The sequence below is a fragment of the Epinephelus lanceolatus genome, chromosome 1, assembly GCF_041903045.1.
Source record: "Epinephelus lanceolatus isolate andai-2023 chromosome 1, ASM4190304v1, whole genome shotgun sequence".
In the NCBI taxonomy this organism is placed as follows: domain Eukaryota; kingdom Metazoa; phylum Chordata; class Actinopteri; order Perciformes; family Serranidae; genus Epinephelus; species Epinephelus lanceolatus.
In genome coordinates, this window is record NC_135734.1 from 35,712,309 (window position 1) to 35,732,488 (window position 20,180).

A 20,180-nucleotide genomic window follows, 5' to 3' on the forward strand; every position below is an offset into this window, starting at 1 on the left:
TTACATTAAGGCTATCATTTTTTTTTGTCGACAAAATTTTATGACATTTTATGTTTAACCTCCTGAGACCATGTGTCTTCATATTTGGACAACACACTTGACCTTATACTTCATTCTCCTTAACTTAGACCTGTTGTCCTCATTGGTGGACACTATTTTGTGCCATCTAGTGGTGGTAAGAGCACAATACACTAATCCATGTAAAAACAAGATGGCAGCCATCTCTGCCAAGTCAGTCTGCAGTCGATCCTGACACAAAAGTGGACCAAAAGGTCCAAAACCTGATCACATTGTATGGTTGAAACTTGTTTATCTATGATTAATAATGTTTGTAGTTTGATATGACAACAAATGTACTTGTTGGAAGACAGTGGGACTTAATTGTTGTTGACAATGTGTTAAGTTTTTTAATTATACTTATTAGGTCCTACTGATCCCAAACTGCTAGGAAAAATCAAAAATGCATACTAAACAAAGGCTTAGGTCTCAGGAGGTTAAAAATACAAATCAGGCAGTATCTTAATAAATATATGCTTTTTCCAAAAATTTTCAGAGCAGAAATTTTGACTAACATAAACACCTAATTGTGTATTTTGGACATTGTCCTTCCACTAGCCTAAAAGAAGTTATGGAAGCAAAATAGGCCAAAATCTCAAAATCATTGAGACTCTTAAGAGGTCAGACATGAGATGGACAAATTCTATTAAACCCAATGGAAATGACCTGTTACCCTGAGGGGACATGTAGCACTGTGGAAAGGACACATCAGGTTAAAGGCCAAGACGCTGGATTTTTCAGCTGGAAAACGGATGTTGAACCTAACATTTATACGCTGTCAAACCAACTAGAGGCAGAAATCCAAATATGGTACAGGCACAACTGCAGGAGCAGGAGTTAGGCAACAAACTGGACTGAAGAAGTAACTGATTATATTGAGGAAGGAAATGATCTAAAATCATGTGCCAAACACATCAAAATGCATCAGCAGTGAAGACAGTCATGAGATAAAGCTGAGCGTCCAGTAGCAGCACGGTGGACATGATGTTGTCCCCAAATGCAACCAAACTCCTCACCCATTCAATCAGTTCCTTCATGTAATCTCCTGCCTCTGGGTGTACAAGTTGAATCCATCCAGTCATGAAGTCCTTACCCGGGATTAACATGAGAACACATTCTTTCTCACTTCCTCTCTCACCCTCTGACTCCCCCTCCCTCTTCCTCCTGCCTCCTTCCTCCTCTCTGACTCTCTCTTCCTGTGTACAGCACCTCTCTGTAAACAGCCTCTGCACGCTGGCTTTTAAAAATCCTTGTTGGTACATCAGCTTCCTAACCTTTCTCACCTTGCTGACTGAGCCTCTGAGAGGCTCCAGCTGGTCGAGATGGTGGGTAATCTGCAGCAGAAAACATCTTCCTCCTTCTGTGTGTGTCTGTGTGTGTGTGTGTGTGCGTCAGTCTCTCTGCCTCTGTCACATAATTGTCACACACACTGAACACTAACAGGTGAACCACTTCAAGGGAAGCGGGCATACTTGACTCCTGCACCTTGTCCAGTACCCAAAGAAAACACATCTGAATACAACCTCCGTCCTCGACCACAGTTCATTGTGCTGAAGCATTTCTTCATTTCCTCTCTTGCTCTTATTTTCTGACACTCATGCAGCTCATAAAAAATGGTGTTTTCTCAGCTGAAAAGCACAGTGGCCCCTCCAACTGTTTGCAATGACAGGAATTAATGATTGAGCTATTTACATTAAGACTGCCGGAAAAAGACAATCTACTTTTTTTGACTGAGGAGTGAAGTTATGCAGCTGCAAGTGAATTACAAATTTGAAAAATAAGCTAGAAAGTGAACTGTGGCAACCTCTTTTTGCCCCCAGTCTTAGATGCCTATAGCTCTGAAAGTTTTGGATTTAGTGTTTCAGCACTCTGTTGTTGTTTTCTTTCAGAATACACAAACAGATGCATACAATTCCTACAAGTCTGCCTGCAATGGTTACAGTTATAATAATGCACAAATGCAGAATCCTCCCACCAATAGGTCAAAATCCCCAGGGTGTAGTTCAAGGTGACGCCGCGCATCGATTAAGAGGATACGCACTGTCAGAGGGGTCAAAGCAAAATGCTGCTCTGTTACTTTGTATTGCTATTGGTGGCTGCGATGATCGCCATCCTCCTCCTCTCTCTCTCTCTCTCTCTCTTTCTCTCTCCTCCACCTCTTCATTTGTAGGTTCCCTCCATCACCACCAGGGGCTTTCCACACCGCGCCGTGCCGAGAGCGGCTTGGCTTGGCCGTCCCCTCTCCTCTCCCTGCGCTTGTCGGAACGGAGACTCCAGACGCGCAGCGCGGTGGGAGACAAGGGCGCACAGAGCGTCTATCCCTATCTCCTCTGACTCCTGTTTTTTTTTTATTCACACCGCACAGAGGATCGTACACCTTTCATTCCGGGGAGGACCCTGCAAGTTGAATAGCCGCCACCTGCATCCCACTGCAACTTGTCAAGGCATTTGTTTCCGCCGCACGATAGCAAAAGGTAGGACTTTTTTTATTTGTGGAGGAGGGGGAGTGTTTTAATTTAATCGGAAAGTTCAGTGTGCCGTGTCGGTGTTGCAACATGCAACTTCACCGGAGCTGCAGCACGCCTTTCTGGAGGAGTTTTGTGTGCACTGCAATAGAGGCAAATTGCATAAATGCACACACAGTGATTTTTGTGCGTTTGTGTGCGTGCGTGCGCGTGTGAGAAGAGGCAGAATGGGTGGCTTTTGCATCTCACTCAGCCTTTTTTTTTGTCATCTTTACTTCAAGGCTGAGCATCACCGCCTAACTTGTTGCCACTTGGAGCACAATTAACGGCGGGTTAGTGCAGTCGGTAATGAGCGCTGCGCTGGAGACCGGACGTGTATTCCGATTATATTAGACCATTTAAGCAGTAAGCAGGTTAATTGTGGTGATTTTAGAGGCTACGGTGAAGAAGGGAAACGGTGTCTGACGAGCTGTGTCTGCACATCGATAATGGCATGCATTTATTGTACAGCAAAATTCCAGTGAGCTCTCTCCACAGTGAGATTGGGGCAGCAGTAGTAGTGTGCGCATGCAGGCTGTGGAAATTCAAACACTCCTGTGTGAAGAATTTGCTCCCTGTCATGAGGAAATATGTGTAAATATGCTGGCCGAATTGTTGCAACAACGCTGCAGACTTTTCCCCAAATGAAATTATAGGGAGGTGTAAAAATGACTGCACGCACCTCCTCGCACAGTGGGATGCGTTTCCAAGGACTGCAGCCACTTGATGCGCCAGCAGGATGCATTTGGGGAAGTTGGATGTGAGCCACTGTGCACTAAAGCCATGACTGAATGCAGACTTAGAGGCACACAAGCATCAAAGCAGTTTTTATCAGGAAACAAAAACACGGAATTGGTGTTTATCCGGCTTTGTGATAATCCTTCACAGATACAGTGGTTGTAGATTTAAAGTCTCCTTCCAGAGCAGAAGGGGTTGCAAATGATAACCATCGGTGCTTTATCTTTTTTAATTAAGCTCATGCTGCTGTGCATATTCGTATTACCACCAATTACTTTAGGTTAAGTCATTTATACTTTGTCTTTTAATCAGTTTTAATCTTCCTTTGCATCTAATGGATAGTCACACATCAAATAAGCATCAGCTGTAATTTATATCCTGTTTGTTTAACACATTTCATTTGGACAAGATCCAAATTTTGTTGCTTTTCTTCCCCCATCATCAGTTACTCTCTTTGAATTCTGCATCTCTCCCTTCTCAAACATTTCATTGTGATTTGTTGCCCTCAGTTTTCTTTTCAGTTGATTTATACAAACCAACGACCCGAATTATTTGTAGACATGACATTTAAATTTACTTCAGTGTCGTTTGTTAAACTCAGACAGTCAGCGATGGGACGGACAAATGGTGGCTCATTAGAGAAAAAGCTTCATTGTGCTGTGATTTAGCTTCTCTGCAATCTCAAAGACACTGTACCGCCACACATACATCACGCCGCCGCTCCGAGATTGATCAAATCCATTCCATCCCAACTTAATATTTGTTTTGTGGGGAGGCAGACACTTCATCTCTGTGGTATCTGAAAGAAATACAGCCTATTCCCAACTGTAGGACTTGTGCGTGTGTGAGCGTGTGTGTGTTTCATATCACAGAATATGATTTGTGACCGTGGGGTTACAGTACATTGTAAGCTTGGATATTACCGACTGACCTTGGCTGAGGTTAGAAATGCTCAAGTTTGCTCCTTCGGGGGTGTGTCTGCGTTCTTGACCGTGTGTATCTGTGTGTATTCTGCGTGTGTGTGTGTGTGTGTGTGAGTCCGCTGGCAAGCCTCAGTTTATCATTTATCCTGGGCTAATTGGTGTTTGGGAAAGTGAGAGAAATGCCTCTAGTCCCAATAGCCAATCAATGACTTTAATTTTCCAATTAGGTGCTGATGTGTACAGAAATCCATCAGAGAAGCAGGACCTCTGAGTGAGGACCGTGACCTTTATTGACCCTGTGTTTGGGAAAATTGCTTTTCCGCTGGTTACAGTAGAGATAAAAATTGGTCGGTGTGAATCAGTGGAGCAAATTGAAGGCAGAGTTCAGGAGTTTTCTGAGAACGTCTTGATCTTGTATTTATTTCTGTTCTCAAAACAATGTAATGAGTGTAATTAAGATGTTGTTTGGGATGTTTTCCTCTCTGTACATATTGTTTTTATGAAGTAAAAATATCTAAATGCATGCTGGCCTTTGAATTTAGTGGTGATTTTAAACATTAATATGAGGGCTCTCTGGATTTCTGCCATGCTGGGACAAATATATGTATCACTGGTTGCCTCAGAGTGTGCTGGTTGTGGTCTTTTCCCATAATATCTTCTTTTTTTTTTTTTTTTTTATAAAACCCATCTGAACTACAGCTACAGGCACTGTGGTTTTTGTTACAAGACTCTATTAAAAAAAATAAGACCAGCTGATTGGCAGATAAGCCCGGACACACACACACACATTCTCTTAACTGGCTGGTTATGCAGAACATGATGTACGATATATTCTCTGTGGGGAAAAGAAAAACCAGAATACATTTGCCTTCTTACTGTCCATTACAGACACGTATCTGCTTTGTATCCTGGACTCATTTATTCAGCTGGTGGTCGAACCAGGGTGTACATTACAAGGGCCATGTAGCAGTAACCCAGATGGCAGAATGGGCTGATTGTGATTTATGTACCAAAAGTGAATGCATTACTGTGAGCTTGTGGAGTCGGTGCCAATTCTAGGCAGGCATTTTCACACATTTCCACAACACACACACAAAAGCACACACACATACATACATACAGAGAAAATCATACACAGAAATAGAAGCTTACTTACATGCAGAACTTTGTTAATACGGACGTGTGTGCTTACAGTAAGTTCTCACTCTCTTTCTCTCTGTCTCAGACACACACACGCACACAGACACACACACACACACACTTACTCACAGCCCTCCTGAAAAATCGTTTAGATGAAGCAGTCCACCGTTGTGAGGCATTGATTACCGTTTACCAAGCTGGAGCATAAATGTAGTGTGTAAAGGAGAGATGGCTCGGATAGACAGACGTAGGGAGGGAGGGAGCAAGACAAAAGGAGGGAGAGTGGGAAAGAAAAAGAGAAAAGGAGAGAAGGAGGGAGCGGCTGATAGATGATAGTGCTGTGGCTGTAAAGATGACAGATACAGGGGTAAACCAGGGGATATTTATGGCCAGCAGAGAGCAGACCGATTAGGCCAACTAATTGATCTGGACCTGTGGTTAGATGCTTGGTTCATTCTCTGCCAGTTTAGTGCACACACACACTCTCACTCTCTCACACTCTCTGTAATGCGCACACACATCTCCGCAGTCACACTCCTGACTGCTCACACCTGCTGTCTTGTCGCTGGTCAGGGACGGTCAGCCCTTAGTCACTTCATTACCCCCTCCGGGCAAGGACTGCATCAACCGCATTAACTCTTGAGCTCTGTGATGGAATCGCTAGGTAGGAGGAGATAGAGAGCTGAGGGCTGTGGACAGGCTCCATGCTTGATTTTCCAGCCCTGTTTGCACCTAATTTCAAGGAGAGGGTTACAGGCAACACTTTGATCCAACAATTTTAGAGGACTGTGGTTTTGCTGAGGAAGCTCAGCTAGTTTTTTTTGATGCTTTTGCCTGTGATGAAACAGGCTACTAACACAGGTTTTTTTTTTGCCATTGTTGCAGCAGTGTTGGACGCTACATCGCTGTGGGACTGTGTTGGAGCGAGCTAGCAAGAACTGTGTCCTGGGGTTTACTGTGCTGTTGAAATTATCATGACCATTGTGTTTTATCTTTTTTCAAGGTATAAAGAATAGTCAGACAATTTTGGATATAATTATATGTTTGCTTTCTTGCCGGGAGAGGATTGATGTCACTCTCTAGCTACAGTCAGCAGGCATGAAGCTTATCTTAGCCTAGCATAAAGATTGGTAGCAGGGGAAAATCATTTGTTTGATCTGTACAAAAACAGACATGTAAAAAATGCTAAGTTGTTTTTAGATGGGTATTCACACACTGGAATTTATATCATGTTAACAGGGAAGTCTAAAGGTGCTGTGGTAGACCAAGTCACAGTGACGTTGCGCTAATAACAACCAGCACTTCTGGGGAGAAAGCTGATGGCAACTGATCTGAATTGCGAAGGTATGGCAATTTGGGAAACTTGTTATTTTCAGCTGTAGCTGTAACGTTTACAGATATATAGTCAAACATGATGTCCCGATCTAGTTGACGTTTCTATGCTTATTTTATGTACTGTGTTGCATTGCTAGCATCTTTAATTAAAGAAATTTACCAGCACAGAAGCAAACAATGCCCTGCTGTGGATGAGGGTGCAGCAAAATGTATTATAGCCACCTAAAAAAAGTCCCATCTGGGGCATCGGTGGCTTAGTGGATAGAGCAGGTGCCCCATGTACAAGGCTGTTGCTGCAGCGGCCCGGGTTCGAGTCCAACCTGTGGCTCTTTGCTGCATGTCATCCCCTCTCTCTCCCCCTTTATCACTTGGCTGTCCTATCCATTAAAGGCAAAATGCCCAAAAACATATCTTTTAAAAAAAAAAAAAAAGTCCCACCTAAAAATTCAATATGAGTGTAAGTATATGTCAGTGGTTCCCAACTGTTGGGTCCTGGTCCAAAAGTGGGTCGCAGGTCCCTTCTGAATGGACTGCAAGTGATTCATGACCTTGTCAAGTTTGTATAAAACGCACTTTATTTTGAAGTCCAGTGAATTTCCGGCACAGAGGTTTTATTTTGAAGTGTCGTTTTCTGCTGTAGAGTGAGTGATTAACAGACAGCTACTTGACAGAGACAAACTAGCTCGACAACATGGCCAAAGGCCAGTATGAGGCTGAATATATTCAACTGTCTGGACCATGAACTTATAACTAGGGAGAAGTCTGGATCCCATGCCTGGACCGGCTGGGAACCACTGGAATATTATCTGCAATATTTAGAATATTTTCCTAGCTTTTTTTTTTTTTTTAAATAATAGCCAATTGAGGAGAACACCAGCAACTCCAGTGTTCTGCGAAGTAAAATTACAGAAGCTAAAATTAGCTTCTCTTTCCCCCTGCTTCCAGTCTGTATTCTAAGCTAAGCTAACTGCCTGCTGGCTCTGGCTTCATACTTTTTCTGACAACAGTGTTATGTCAACATTTTCATCTCAGCCACATAAATGGTACAAATTCTGTATTTTTTGAGCCCATTCAGACAATTCAAACATAACCACATCAACACTAAATGCCCACCATATTTTTCATGCTCAGGTGCTTTATCTAATGGGTGTGTTGATGGCTTTATATTCACACTCAAAAGTAGCTTTCCAAACCAGAGAAACTGTGAGGGCCTTGAGCTGGTTAGATTCACATTTTAAAAGGTTACAAGAAGCATAATACTGTCATTCCCAACCCAACCAACCCAACAAAGAAGTAAGCAACAAGAGGAGAAAATGGACACTAACAAGATTCAGACAGCTGCTAAGTCCATCTGTCCTCATGATGCAGTGAAATCTGTTGATATGAGATCGGTCTCTTGAGCCATTTGAAGCCAGAGGAACTCTACTGAATGGAGAGTCCAAACAAAATCTGAATACATGCTTTTCAATGTGCGCTGAATGAAATCAATCAAAGAACTTTTGGGCAGTGGATTGAAATAGGGACTTTTAGGCTAATGCAACTGCTGGGATACAGAGAAAAGTATCACAACTGAAAGCCGTTAAATTCATTCTTAGCATAGTGGTTATATAAGTGATTCAACATCAGAGTAAAAATAAGTGAAATTTTATGGTGTTTTAAAGGTGCTATATGTGTGATGTCTCATAAATAACTAACAGCAGGACAAACATGCAAAATTCAATCACATAACTGAAACTCGGAGAGCCTGTCAAAATAAAACTGCTATCTTATAATCTTCACATGGCCTGTAGTTTACGTTAAAGCTTGCTTAGCGTAGCTTAGCTTAGCTTAGCAAGACCATAGCATCAACAAAACAGATGTTGACACCATCTGGAATGTTTGTCCGTACATTTTGTGTTGTCATTAATCGCACCACATACGTTTCATTAAATAGCCAATGTGAGATGTTACTTAGTCTAAAAGAAACGTTACGAGTTTAGCACCAAACAAAATGCCGTCTCCAGTGGTTGAAAGCCACTCCGATGTTTACTCCTGTTTTGCTTGTTTTTATATCACTCTTGTCATTGCCGCCGAACGTGGTTTCTTTCCGGGAGCGGGTGGATCGGATGGTGATAAAAGATGCTTTCCAAGAGCTTCGGCCATCTTTTTTTTGCTGTAAAATGTTATTAGGATGAGAATGTATTAGCATGAACGTGGCCTTTGTGTTTACGGTGTCACTATCGTCTTTTAAAGTACATTTGCAATATTGACTTCCTTTCCATTTTCAAATCCCGTCTGAAAACACACCTTTTCAAGCTGGCATAGTTGGCCTGATTTAATGGTGACACACATATTGAGACTTGAACTGATGATGATTTTAAACCTTATATTTATATTACGATTTTTTTTGTCCAGTCATTTTATTAATCTTGATTGTATATTATGGAATAGATTGATTTTAAGATCTATGGGAACATTGCTGCTTGTCTTGAAAGGCGTCCTTGAGTGCTTTGAAACACGCATATAAATAAATACATTATTATTATCATATTATCAAGTGGTATTACAAGACAGGACGGGCCAGGGTCAGCCGCTTAGCATGCTCATTTCAGTAGATATCTCTGCAACACAACACATGGATGTCATAACGTCAAAACTGTTACTTTTTAATATTCTGTTGATAATTAGTTCATAACAGCTGCGACAGCGAGATTGGTAGTGTATACACCTTGTTAGTCTCTGTGTGTGTGTGTCATCAGGGCAAAACGTGGTCTTGGAGTCACCTATTGTAGCGGGAACTACCACAGAAGCCGTTTGGAGTTGACATGTCTCTCTGTGGACAAATTTTGCAGTAGCATCCAAATTGTGCAAGATACAGTCACAAAATTTGACATGTGTGCAGTTAAGATAAGATTGAAGGTTGAGTTTGAAGATTGGTGTTGTCTGAGGGAGGGAGCTGGAGAAGGAAGATAGAAAGTGCCCTCGTTCTTCCCTGCGTTCTGAAACAATTAATGAACAATCCATTTACAAAGTCATGATGAATAGCCTGAAGGCTGAAGGAAAAATAAGTGCAATTTCAACAATATGTCTGTTTTTTTCGGCAAACCCACCCTCAGACTGTGGCTTTGGTGCTGATGCTATTTTGTTAGCAATAAGGTAGCTAGCTTTCACAGCTGCAGTGCTGATCTCTCAACCAGACTTGTGTTTCCTCAAACCTGCCAACGATTAATTGATCCTCTCTGTTCTTAGTAGTCCTTGCAAGTTGTTGTATTTGTTGCAGCGCTGAGTTTGATAGTGGTGTTGAATATAATATTCCTTCAGCACTGAAAGGTGCTGTGAGCACACCAAGCACACTGGCTTCCCATTTAGCTCTATGAAGAAATAGGAGCTGTGTCATTTGGACAAATAGGAATAGCAGTATATTCAATTGATAAATTGGTCTCTGCAATTGTTACACTTAGCAAAGTCACTGAGTGGGCCAGATTGGACCCTTTGGTGTGCCAGCTCTGGCCCACGGGCCGTATGTTTGACACCCCTGGTTTAAAGTATTGGGGTTGCAGCAATTTTTTGCTGTATTTTACACATTGTACCTTTTAAAATCATGATTTTGTGATATTTTTTTTGTTTCACTTATCCTGTAATTTAGGAGCCCACTACCTTGTACAAAGCTGGGAATAATAAGATCTGCTTTGGCATACAACAATAAGCCGTTCTGATTGCAGCGTGAATGTATTGCACTTGATGTACAGTACTCTGCTGCTGGTTGAAGTAAGGCATTTCCTGTTCACTCTCCTAGTGTGCTGTTGTTTGTTCCTGTGTCTTTCTACCTAATGTGCACGATTTCCTGGAGGCAGGATTCCATCTCCGGTGATGGGTTCCAGGTAGTCAATCTGCCTTCTGTAGCTGGTCTGCCGGTCTAGGTTTGTGCCTCTTTGCACTGGAGTGGGAAGAACAACTGCTTTGTAAACAGGCAGTTCTTCACCTGGATGTCACGGTTCACAAAGACTCTTCCTCGGAGTCTGGCATAACCCCACTGGCAGAGCTTATGCGGTGGTGTATTTCTGCATCAGTGTCGGCTTTGGAGGGATGAAGGCTGCCAAGGTAGGGAAAGTCATCCACATTTTTGAGGCTGAAATATTTGATGTGCATTGAGTCACACAAACGCAGTGTTTCGCCGCACACATACGCTCTCGTGCACACGTGCACGCATTTGCGCACAGACACGAGGGGATTTTTTTTGTATGCAAGAGATTAAAATGAACAAAGGATTAGAGGTGATGTGAAGAAGAATAAGTTATTATCATATTGTTTTGTTTGCTCCTCTCAGATTTATGCATGCAACCCAGTGTGAGAGGAGTCTTTGGGGTCATTTTAATAAGTAAACAGTCTACACTCAATAGTAGTTAATTTTATCCTTGGCTTGGCGAGTGACTAATGCCAGTAAATATGAGTTTCATTCTGTTTGACAGGGGAAGCTCATGTTTTTTCAGCTCTTGTCTCATATCCGATTATCTACTGGCAGTATAAGGTGACATTTTTGCAGACTGAAGATGCTCATTGACAATGAGTGTCCCTGAAATGAGATTTATGATGGGCTGTCAGTTTCAAAGACCTACAGAGTGACTCAGGTACAGCCATAATAGAAAATACTGCTCCCTCTCTGCCTCAGTTAGTCTAGTTGGCCACCAAACCAGACCATGAAACACTTCATTAAAATAAGCCTATTTAATGACTTAATTTGGTTCAGTAAGTTTAAAGCTGAATTGTTTTCAGAAAATAAAGTGACAGAGATGAATGCCAGATCTTTAACCTCTGTGACTGAAAACACAATAGTGTTTTATGAGTAGGGGAGACCGGGGATGGTTGGGACATCTTTGACATTTCTGTTTGTATCTCGGAGCTCTTTTCATGGGCTGTTTTTGGGATTGCTGAAGCCTGAAATGCCTGATTTCACAGCAGCTTTTTACATGTTGCAAAATTTACAGGCATTTTTTTGCAATTAATTTGTGGGGGAAAGTGAAAATTACAGAAACAGTTGTGATGCTGTCACGGAGTCTGAGCCTATTATTATGAGCATTCAGTATTTCCCACAGAATTAGAATCAGTTTGTGATGGTAGAGTGAGCGGGGCATCAACATCAGATAAACAATGATTAGCTGTTGATGCAGTTTGATGCAGCGCTAAAGGACCGTCTGTGGTAAACATTCCCTACTTGCTTAGCACAAGCACACAGCATCTCATCCCTACTCGGCATGTTTTGCGCAATGCATGGCTCTGGCCGAAGCCCCACAGCAGTGGATAACATCCAACACCGAGCTGTGAATTTTATACCGAGATTTCGCTCAAGCCTACCCACACCTGTGACTCTGTCGTCAAACCTGTTAATAACTGTTGAGTAATGTTAGCCGTGTGATGCTAAAAGTTAGCCCTGTCTGTGTGTGTGTGTGTGTGTGTGTGTGTGTGTGTGTGTGTGACTCTGTCTCATGTACAGAATTCTAGTCCCACTGCAGTAGTCTCATGACAATGTGCTGAGTGAATCAATATGCTGCACGCAACTCTACAATGACACAACATTTTACCCATTTTAAATAGTCAAATTTTGTGGTAAAGTTGTGATGATGGACAAGATAACAAGGTTCACAGGTACAATTTACGGGTGTTGGCTGAATTTACATTAATTGATGCGATCAAACGTTGTCACATCCCGGCAGAACTGTCTTTTAAGCCAGCGCATTCAAAATGTGACACAAACTACATACATGGGTCTGCTATTAAATAGTGTAGCTGTTATCTCAGTAACAAAAAACAGACTCAAACACAAGGAGTGATATGTTACAATTCAACCCCATATTCCAGGTCATATTATCAAAAAAGAACTATAACAAAAAGTTAAGACTTTGAAAGTTTTTTTATTCAACACATAAATTACTCTTTCACATAATTGGTGTGTGTGGGTGGGTGTTTGAGTTTGTCTATACTGCACTGGTGTGCGTGCGTGCCTGAGCCAGTTATATTAATTAAATAAATACTTGCATGAAAGATATCTACATAAACACATAAACTCATTAAACTTAAATCACATTTATTAACTTTGAGGCAGGCAAGGCTATTTAAAAAAAAAAAAAAATATATATATATATATATATATATATATAAAGAGAAAAAATGTACTTTCTTACCTCCTGATTATTTTTTTTCCTTTTGAACTTGACTGTCGGCCACAGGATGCTAATTCCTCACATTAGGAATAGGGACGAAACTAGGTGCGGAGTGAATCAAGTGATTTGTAGCTTGTTCCTGGTTGGAGAAATTGAAAGTGTTCGGGTGCTTTCAGACCCAGAGTTGTCTTGCTTTGGTCCGAATCAGGGACTAATTTTGTCACAAAGTTGTATAATAGCCTAGAGTTGGTTCGTGTTCTCACGGCAGCATTTACAAGTGGACCAGATAAAATGCCTTGCGTGAGAAAGCTGCTCTTGATTGGTCAGAATTTCCATGTGGGAAAAATCCAGGAAGTAAACAAAATCATTTTAGTCAAACCATACAGTTTGAAAACGAGGCGCAGCTCCAACTAGAAAACAATGTTTTGATGCATTGGATGTGCTGAATGTGCATATTAAGGCAGTACAGGAGGAGGTGCACATTAATAATCCTCCAGGACTGTAACATGCTCATGTTTAACCCAAACAATGTGTCATGTGATTGCAGCTGGTTCAGATCGAGGTCGGAATATGTTCTCACCACAAACGAACTGTACCAGAGTTCGCTTGTAACCGGACTGAGACCACCTCTTCAGGAAGGTCTCGGCCAGGTTGTTTTGGTGCACACCTGAGTACAATTGCTGTGTTCACACCTGCCCAAATGAACCGCACTTAGGGGGCAAACGAACTTGGGTTTGGTTGAGCCAAACCAAACAGGGCAGGTGTGAAAGCACCCCTGGTCTCCCCTAGTGAGTTCAACTGAGTATTTTCTGTAGTTTTGAAACGGTGTTTGTAACCCAACACCTCCCATCTGAGCAGTTGTTTTAAATTCATCCAGTATCCACTAAAGTGCAGCATTGTGGCTCAGTAGTTAAAACTGGCGCTCAGAGCAAAAGGAATCCACACGCCTGGGTCTCCTCCAGCTGTTATCTGCCATAGTTCAAAATCATGCATGTTAGTTTGATTAGAGACTACAGAACAGCCATAGATGTGAGTGTGAGTGTGAGCGTGAGCGAGTGCTGTCTGTGTCAGTCCATCTGTGAACTGGCAACTTGTCAAGGGTATTTTCCAGCCTTCTGTACAATCTATGCTGGGACAGGCTCCAGCACCTTGTGACCCAGAGTAGGCATAAAAGGATAAGACAATGGATGAATGAGCAAACATCGATACGGAATTTGTATATTTGTCAAAATTACACTCCAAAGCTTTTTCATTCAGTGTTAGGTAACGCAGCCTAGCAACAGACAGTTGGCTCCTGCCAGTGGCTAATACAGGCTTTGGCTACTTTGCTTTGTCTTTGTCTTCCTCTATGGCTTTCTCGCTTCCTCTTGCTCCTTCTCACTCTCATCTCACTCTGGCAGGACTTTAATCTTGTGGCTGATGAATAGGTATAATGATGTGTAACATTGAACTGATTGCTGTAACAGTAATATTTTCTCTGTCTGAGGGTACAGTATCTGATACGGGACAATTAAAAATGAACGAGTAAACACGCAGGGATTTATAGTAGTCGTAATGCTGATGTTAGGTGAAACAGAAATCACTGTATAGCAATGGCTGATTTATATAAATGCCCTAATACTGCAAACATGTCGATTGCTTTGAGCCTGCAGTTGTAGCTCTTTTCTCCTTTCTGCTTTGCAGCTTTAAGAATGGGGGATGATGAATAGGACTGATAACAGTATGATAAGTATTTGCATAATGTAGAACTTATAGAGTTATAATATTATACTAACTCACCGCGCTGTTATAATCTGTAACAGTTACATTGTCTGGACTGACAGAGAACAGTAGGTGTGGGGTAAGTGGCAGCTAAGAAATGTGCCTGTAGTCTGCATGGATATCACTTCCTCTGGGCAATGTAATAACTCTTATTACAGCCCTTTTAAGGACTCCTCGGGAGTGGAACTAAGTTGTTTTCCGATGTGATGCTGTTGGCACCTTGCAGAGGCATAATGGAGAAGACACCCTTAAATAATTGTGTTTAAAGTGATACTGAGCTGTTGGAGCGCATCTGTGTCAGGCATGAGAAAATGAGCCCCTTGTGAAGTGCGATGTGATGCAAAAATTACAAGTTTGATTGTACGGTGGAATTATCCTCCGTGGGGAAGGGGGTGGATGATTGAATAGTTTAGGTGCGAGTGCATGGCGTGGCTTTTTGAAATAGTCCTCAATGCTCCTCCGTCTTGCGGCCACCCACTGGCACAGATACACAAACACCAAAAAGGATCACATTTTTCTGAAGTTTTTATGTGTTTGCTGAATTATGCATCGGGAACACACTCTCGGGGATAGTTGCAACGTCTTACTAACAGTATTAGCTTTTGCTGGGCAAAGCATGCTTACACACACTCAAAAAAACAACAACCCAGACACACACACTGACATGCTCACGGATAAGAGCAGGAGCATGCACACACACACACACACACACACACAGATATATCTTACACATTAAGAGAAATACAGCGAGCCTTAGTGCTGAGATGTTCAAAGTTTCTTCCCTTGTGAAAACATTTTGGGTAATAATTTGGAAACTTCAGCATGCATCGTCCAACCAGCTTGAACTCCAAACTAACTTTCCTTCAAATAAATCCTATTTTCTGCCTTTAGAAGGCATAAATATGCAAGAAAAATCTCAGTGGTCATCAATATGACCCTAAATTTAAAAAAAACAAGTGATCTTTCATGTCCCCTTTACTCTGCGTCAGCCCTTCAGGCTTATCTCTGTGATGATACCAGCACGCACCGGGGTCAGTCTGCTTGAGTTATCACCCCGCATCACAGATTATGGTCAGAAATCCATCAATTGAGCTGTCTACGCCGGACAACAAAGCCTTCAGCTCAACATCCCAGACAAATCACTGATAATGGTGAGTTATAACTCATTTTTTCCCCCTTTCAATAGGAAAAGCATAATCTTTACAATACCTCATAATGGAACAGAATTCAATAATATCCCCCAGACATGTCCTCGAGAGGGTGTGGAGGGGGAAAAAAAGCTGTATTGTTAAGAAGTCGTGAAACTTTGACATAATCCTCATGGCTCTCTTGGAAGCAGACAAAGAGAAACTTGTACAATATTCAAATATTACTTATTCAGTGGTATCTCAGTGCTCTAATTGTGCTGTGAACGTTTGGTGTCTGGAGTGACTGTGTGAAAATCAATGCTACATGAGCGAGCTGAAGTGTCACCAAAATTAAATGAAATTAATGGAAATGGATGTGTAATGTGGGACATTTTGACAGTTATGCATCCAGGTGACTGTAACTGGATATGTTGTGGACACTAGTGGGCTTTAAGATGAAATAGTCGGCTCCTACATTTGGAAATTGTGTCCATAGATACCTGTTGTATAACAACAGTACGCACATTATAAAATGGCTTTTTCTTTTGTGTGCTGTCTGCTATCTGTCCGTCTCCGTATTCTTTGTCTCTCTCTGTTCTTTTCTTGTGCACTCAGCCTCTTTCTCCTCTATGACTTGCTTCATATCCCCCCTCTGTCTATATCTGTGGTTCGCAGTGGCTCTGTGGTTAGAAATGTTATATCAACACCTGTTTGATTGCGCTTCTTTCTGTGTGGAGTTTACATGTTCTCTCCGTGTGTGCGTGGGCTTCTTCCCAGTGCTTCCCACAGACCAAGAACATCCAGGTAGACAAAGGGAAGCTGTGAAGTTTCTCAGTAGGCCTTCATCTGGCAGCCCAGTGCATGCTGGGATAGGCTCCAGTATAACCCTTTTAGAAGATGGATGGATGGAGGATGTTTGTGCCTCATTCTCTTGATTCTTTTGGTCTCTCGCAATAGCCTGCAACATTTCCAACCGCCTGAGCTCTGCTCCTGAACCATCATTTGTCTGCTTAATGACGACTGAGGTGCCATGTTGAGTCATAGTGATGACATATTAAGGTTTATTCCACTGTCCAATTTAAGCCCTGGTGAAAGAGCATGGCCCATAATTTGCTCTTCCATTTAACCAATGCAGGTTTTCCTCCTGCTCAACTGAAAATGTAAAGGTCTTACCGGCTTTGTGTGTGCACTTAAGGCCATGCTCTTTGGAGGAAGTTAATAAGCCCTTCACAAATAGAAAAGACATTTTAAAACAATGTTAGCTTTTCAAGATCAGAAATGTAGATGTTTAAGTATAGCAACCACATCCAGTTTCTTAGTCGGCATGTTTATACATGCTACACTGATTAATCAATACATTTAAACTAACTGAAACTGTAATCAAATTGACTAAATAGTTCCATAGTTTCATCGATTAGAGTGATATTTGTGATGTTTCTCACAGTAAGTTATCTGTCATTTTGGCAGATTTCCTGCATTAGTCGTAAAATGAATGAGTTTGTTTATCCAGTTTGTCCTCCCAGAAAAAACAACTGTATAGGTCGGCTGTGCAAGCAGCTTATTAGGACTTATATTTATTTATATTGTAGGGCAGCAACCTCTACTGGCCATAGAAACTGTGATGCAAAGAGGGAAGTCAGTTGACGTAGTCTAAAAAGTGACAGTCACTTTACGCGGTGGCAAAATGCAGCTTGCAGCAAGCTGGCATGCAATGTCCATGGAAAGCTGCGGTGGCCACGGTACTCAGTTAGCCATGGCCATTTTGTTTGCGGTAACATGCAGCCAAACTCAAAGGGAATGAGAGAGGATGGATTGGTCAAAAATACACAGAACTTTCATCCAGAAAATTGCTGTTTGTGTGCTATGTAACACCAAAAGTCAACAGCGACTTATTTGAACTTGCGCTGGTAAGTTAACTTACACAACGTAGCTAACGTCACGTACATAATGTATGTAAAATTATGTACATAACTTAAGTTATGCAACATAAATTACACAACTGAAACCATCATCTTTTCCCTAACCCAAAGAAAGTAGTTTTGTTGCCTAAATGTAACCAAACTGCAGCCATTTTACAGCATTAAATAGTAGTAACTGGATGTAACCCCAATTCTGTGAGAATGCACACCTGCAGGTCACATATGTTGTTTTGGTGTCATTGGCAAATGTTCTATTCTTTCATTTAGGTATGAGCACACCAATCCCAACCAAAAGGAACATTTTAATCGCAACATAAAACCCAAATATCCCCTAAGGTAAATGTTTTCCAAAAGCATTAACTTCCTGTTGTTTTAAAGTAGCTTTTTTTCAAAATTTGATTCAGTGATTCATCAGAATATCATTTTATGACTCATTTTACATGTCACACATGCTTACAGTGTCATTGGTTAATATTAGCCAATTGTATACAGTTAAAAACATTGGAACAAATTCTGAAAGGTTTAATCTATTAGTAGTGACTGTGGAAAGAGCTGGCACTGATGTGAAAGCTTTTTTTATAATGACAATCTGGCTTTAAGATGCTAATTCTGAACTTTTAAAGCATTTTTATTGTCACCATTTAATCAAATGGGGTCACATGTGTCATGCTGTAAGTTATTATTGTCGTCAATCATGCTGCCAAATGTTCTTTATCATCTACCATGGTAAAGACCTAAAAAATGCACAACTATTCTCTTCATCATGCGCATTATTATCACACAGGAAATTGCAGGAACATGGGAGCAGATAATAAATTAGCGCTTCAGAAAAGGTAGTCTGGTATTCATGTTCAGAAAAATGGCACAGAATCACCTTATATTATATATATATACGATCCTTATTGCTTGAACTAATTTCACAGAAGTCTATAGTGCTCTGTGTAAGTGGTCTACAGTAAGTTTGTGAAAATCTGAATCACAATAAGCAACATGTTGCTCGTCCATTTAAACAGATTTTCTGCTCTTTTTTCTGCTGATAGTATCACAAATGCTATGCTGGATGAAACGGGTCCTTAGGCTATACTGTACACATGAATACCTGAGTTGATCTTGAATGTTTTTAACCAGGCAGAAAAGAAGGAAGGAAAACAATGTGTACAGTGCCGGACCTAGCATATTCAGTACCCTAGGCAAGCTTCCACTGGTGCCACCCCCCCTACAAAAATGTATTTATGTTTATTATTCATTAATTCACTCATTCATTTTCTGTAGCAGCCTATCTTGTTAAGGGTTGCAGCTGACATTGGGCTGACCTATCCCAGCTGACACTGGGTGAGAGGCGGGGTACACCCTGGACAGGTCGCCAGACTATCACAGGGCTGACACATAGAGACAGACAACCATTCATGCTCACATTCACATCTATGGGCAATTTAACCTGACCTGCACGTCTTTGGACTTTGGGAGGAAGCAGGAGAACCCGGAGTAAACCATGAACATGCAAAATTCATACAGAAGGGCCCCAGATGGCTGGTGGGTTTGAACCAGAACCCTCTTGCTGTGAGGCGACAGTGCTAACCACTGCACCGCCGTACTACCCCAATTTTCCATTGTTTATTATAATAATAATTATTAATAATGAGCAACTAAGCTAACGAACAATACTGATAATTAGCAAACAGTAAGAGAATAGATATGTGCAAATTTGTGCTCTGGATGGATTTTGCCTTTTTATTGTCATACTCTAATCGGACAAATTTCGGCTTCCATTCAGGTACAATGTAAAGGAAATATTATTGAATCAAAAAAAAAGTCTCTCTCGACCTGTCCGTCTCTGGGGAGGAAATTGCAGCAACAATCTTATCTAACATTGCACAAAAGCTGGAATTATTTTATCGTCACACCTGATTTTTTATCATTGAAGTGAAAAACTGTTAGTTGCCTCATTAATTAAATGACGCAGACTATGCTTGTGCCGCATGCTATTGTGGGCTTTCCCAAAAGCTCAAGAAAAGGTAGCGCAGAATAATGATCAACGCACAATGTTTCTTCCATGACACGTGTAGGACCTGTAGTAATGATGCACGTTGGAATTTTATCTATTGAAGATCGAGATAAACAACTAAAACTTAACTATATGTTCAATATAATTCACGAAATGGCCCCAGAATATATGAACCATCAAACTGACATGGTTGGGAACCCAATGTAGTTGCAACACAAGAGCAAGCATTATGCCTTGCAGTGTTCCTCCTGTTAATGGTACAATAGCTAGAAGCACTTCTTTCTGTACTGGGATCTCCCTTTGGAACAACCTGCCTGTGCATATTAAACAAAGCCAAACAAAGGCAGTGTTTAAGTTAGGTCAAGTTAAGGAGGAGTTGTGGGGATGGTTGATGGTTCACCTTTGGGGAAGGTAACTTGAACCATAGGCTTACATACAGTTACAAGGGGGATGATAGGTCTAAAATGTAATTTGTGAATGTATTGACTGCTTTAGAAATTAGTGTTTTTAGTGATGCTTTTAAGTGCTGGATTT

At 41.4% G+C, this 20,180-nt stretch overlaps 1 protein-coding gene across 1 annotated transcript in view; it reads left to right on the plus strand.

Moving 5' to 3' along the window:
- Nucleotides 1-2,261: 2,261 nt before the first annotated feature.
- Nucleotides 2,262-20,180, plus strand: part of cdh22 (cadherin 22) — a 249,081-nt gene continuing 231,162 nt past the window's right edge. Inside the window, exon 1 of the mRNA XM_033627226.2 lies at nucleotides 2,262-2,531. The gene's annotated coding sequence lies outside the window, so the exon portion shown is untranslated. The remainder of the gene's footprint in view (nucleotides 2,532-20,180) is intronic.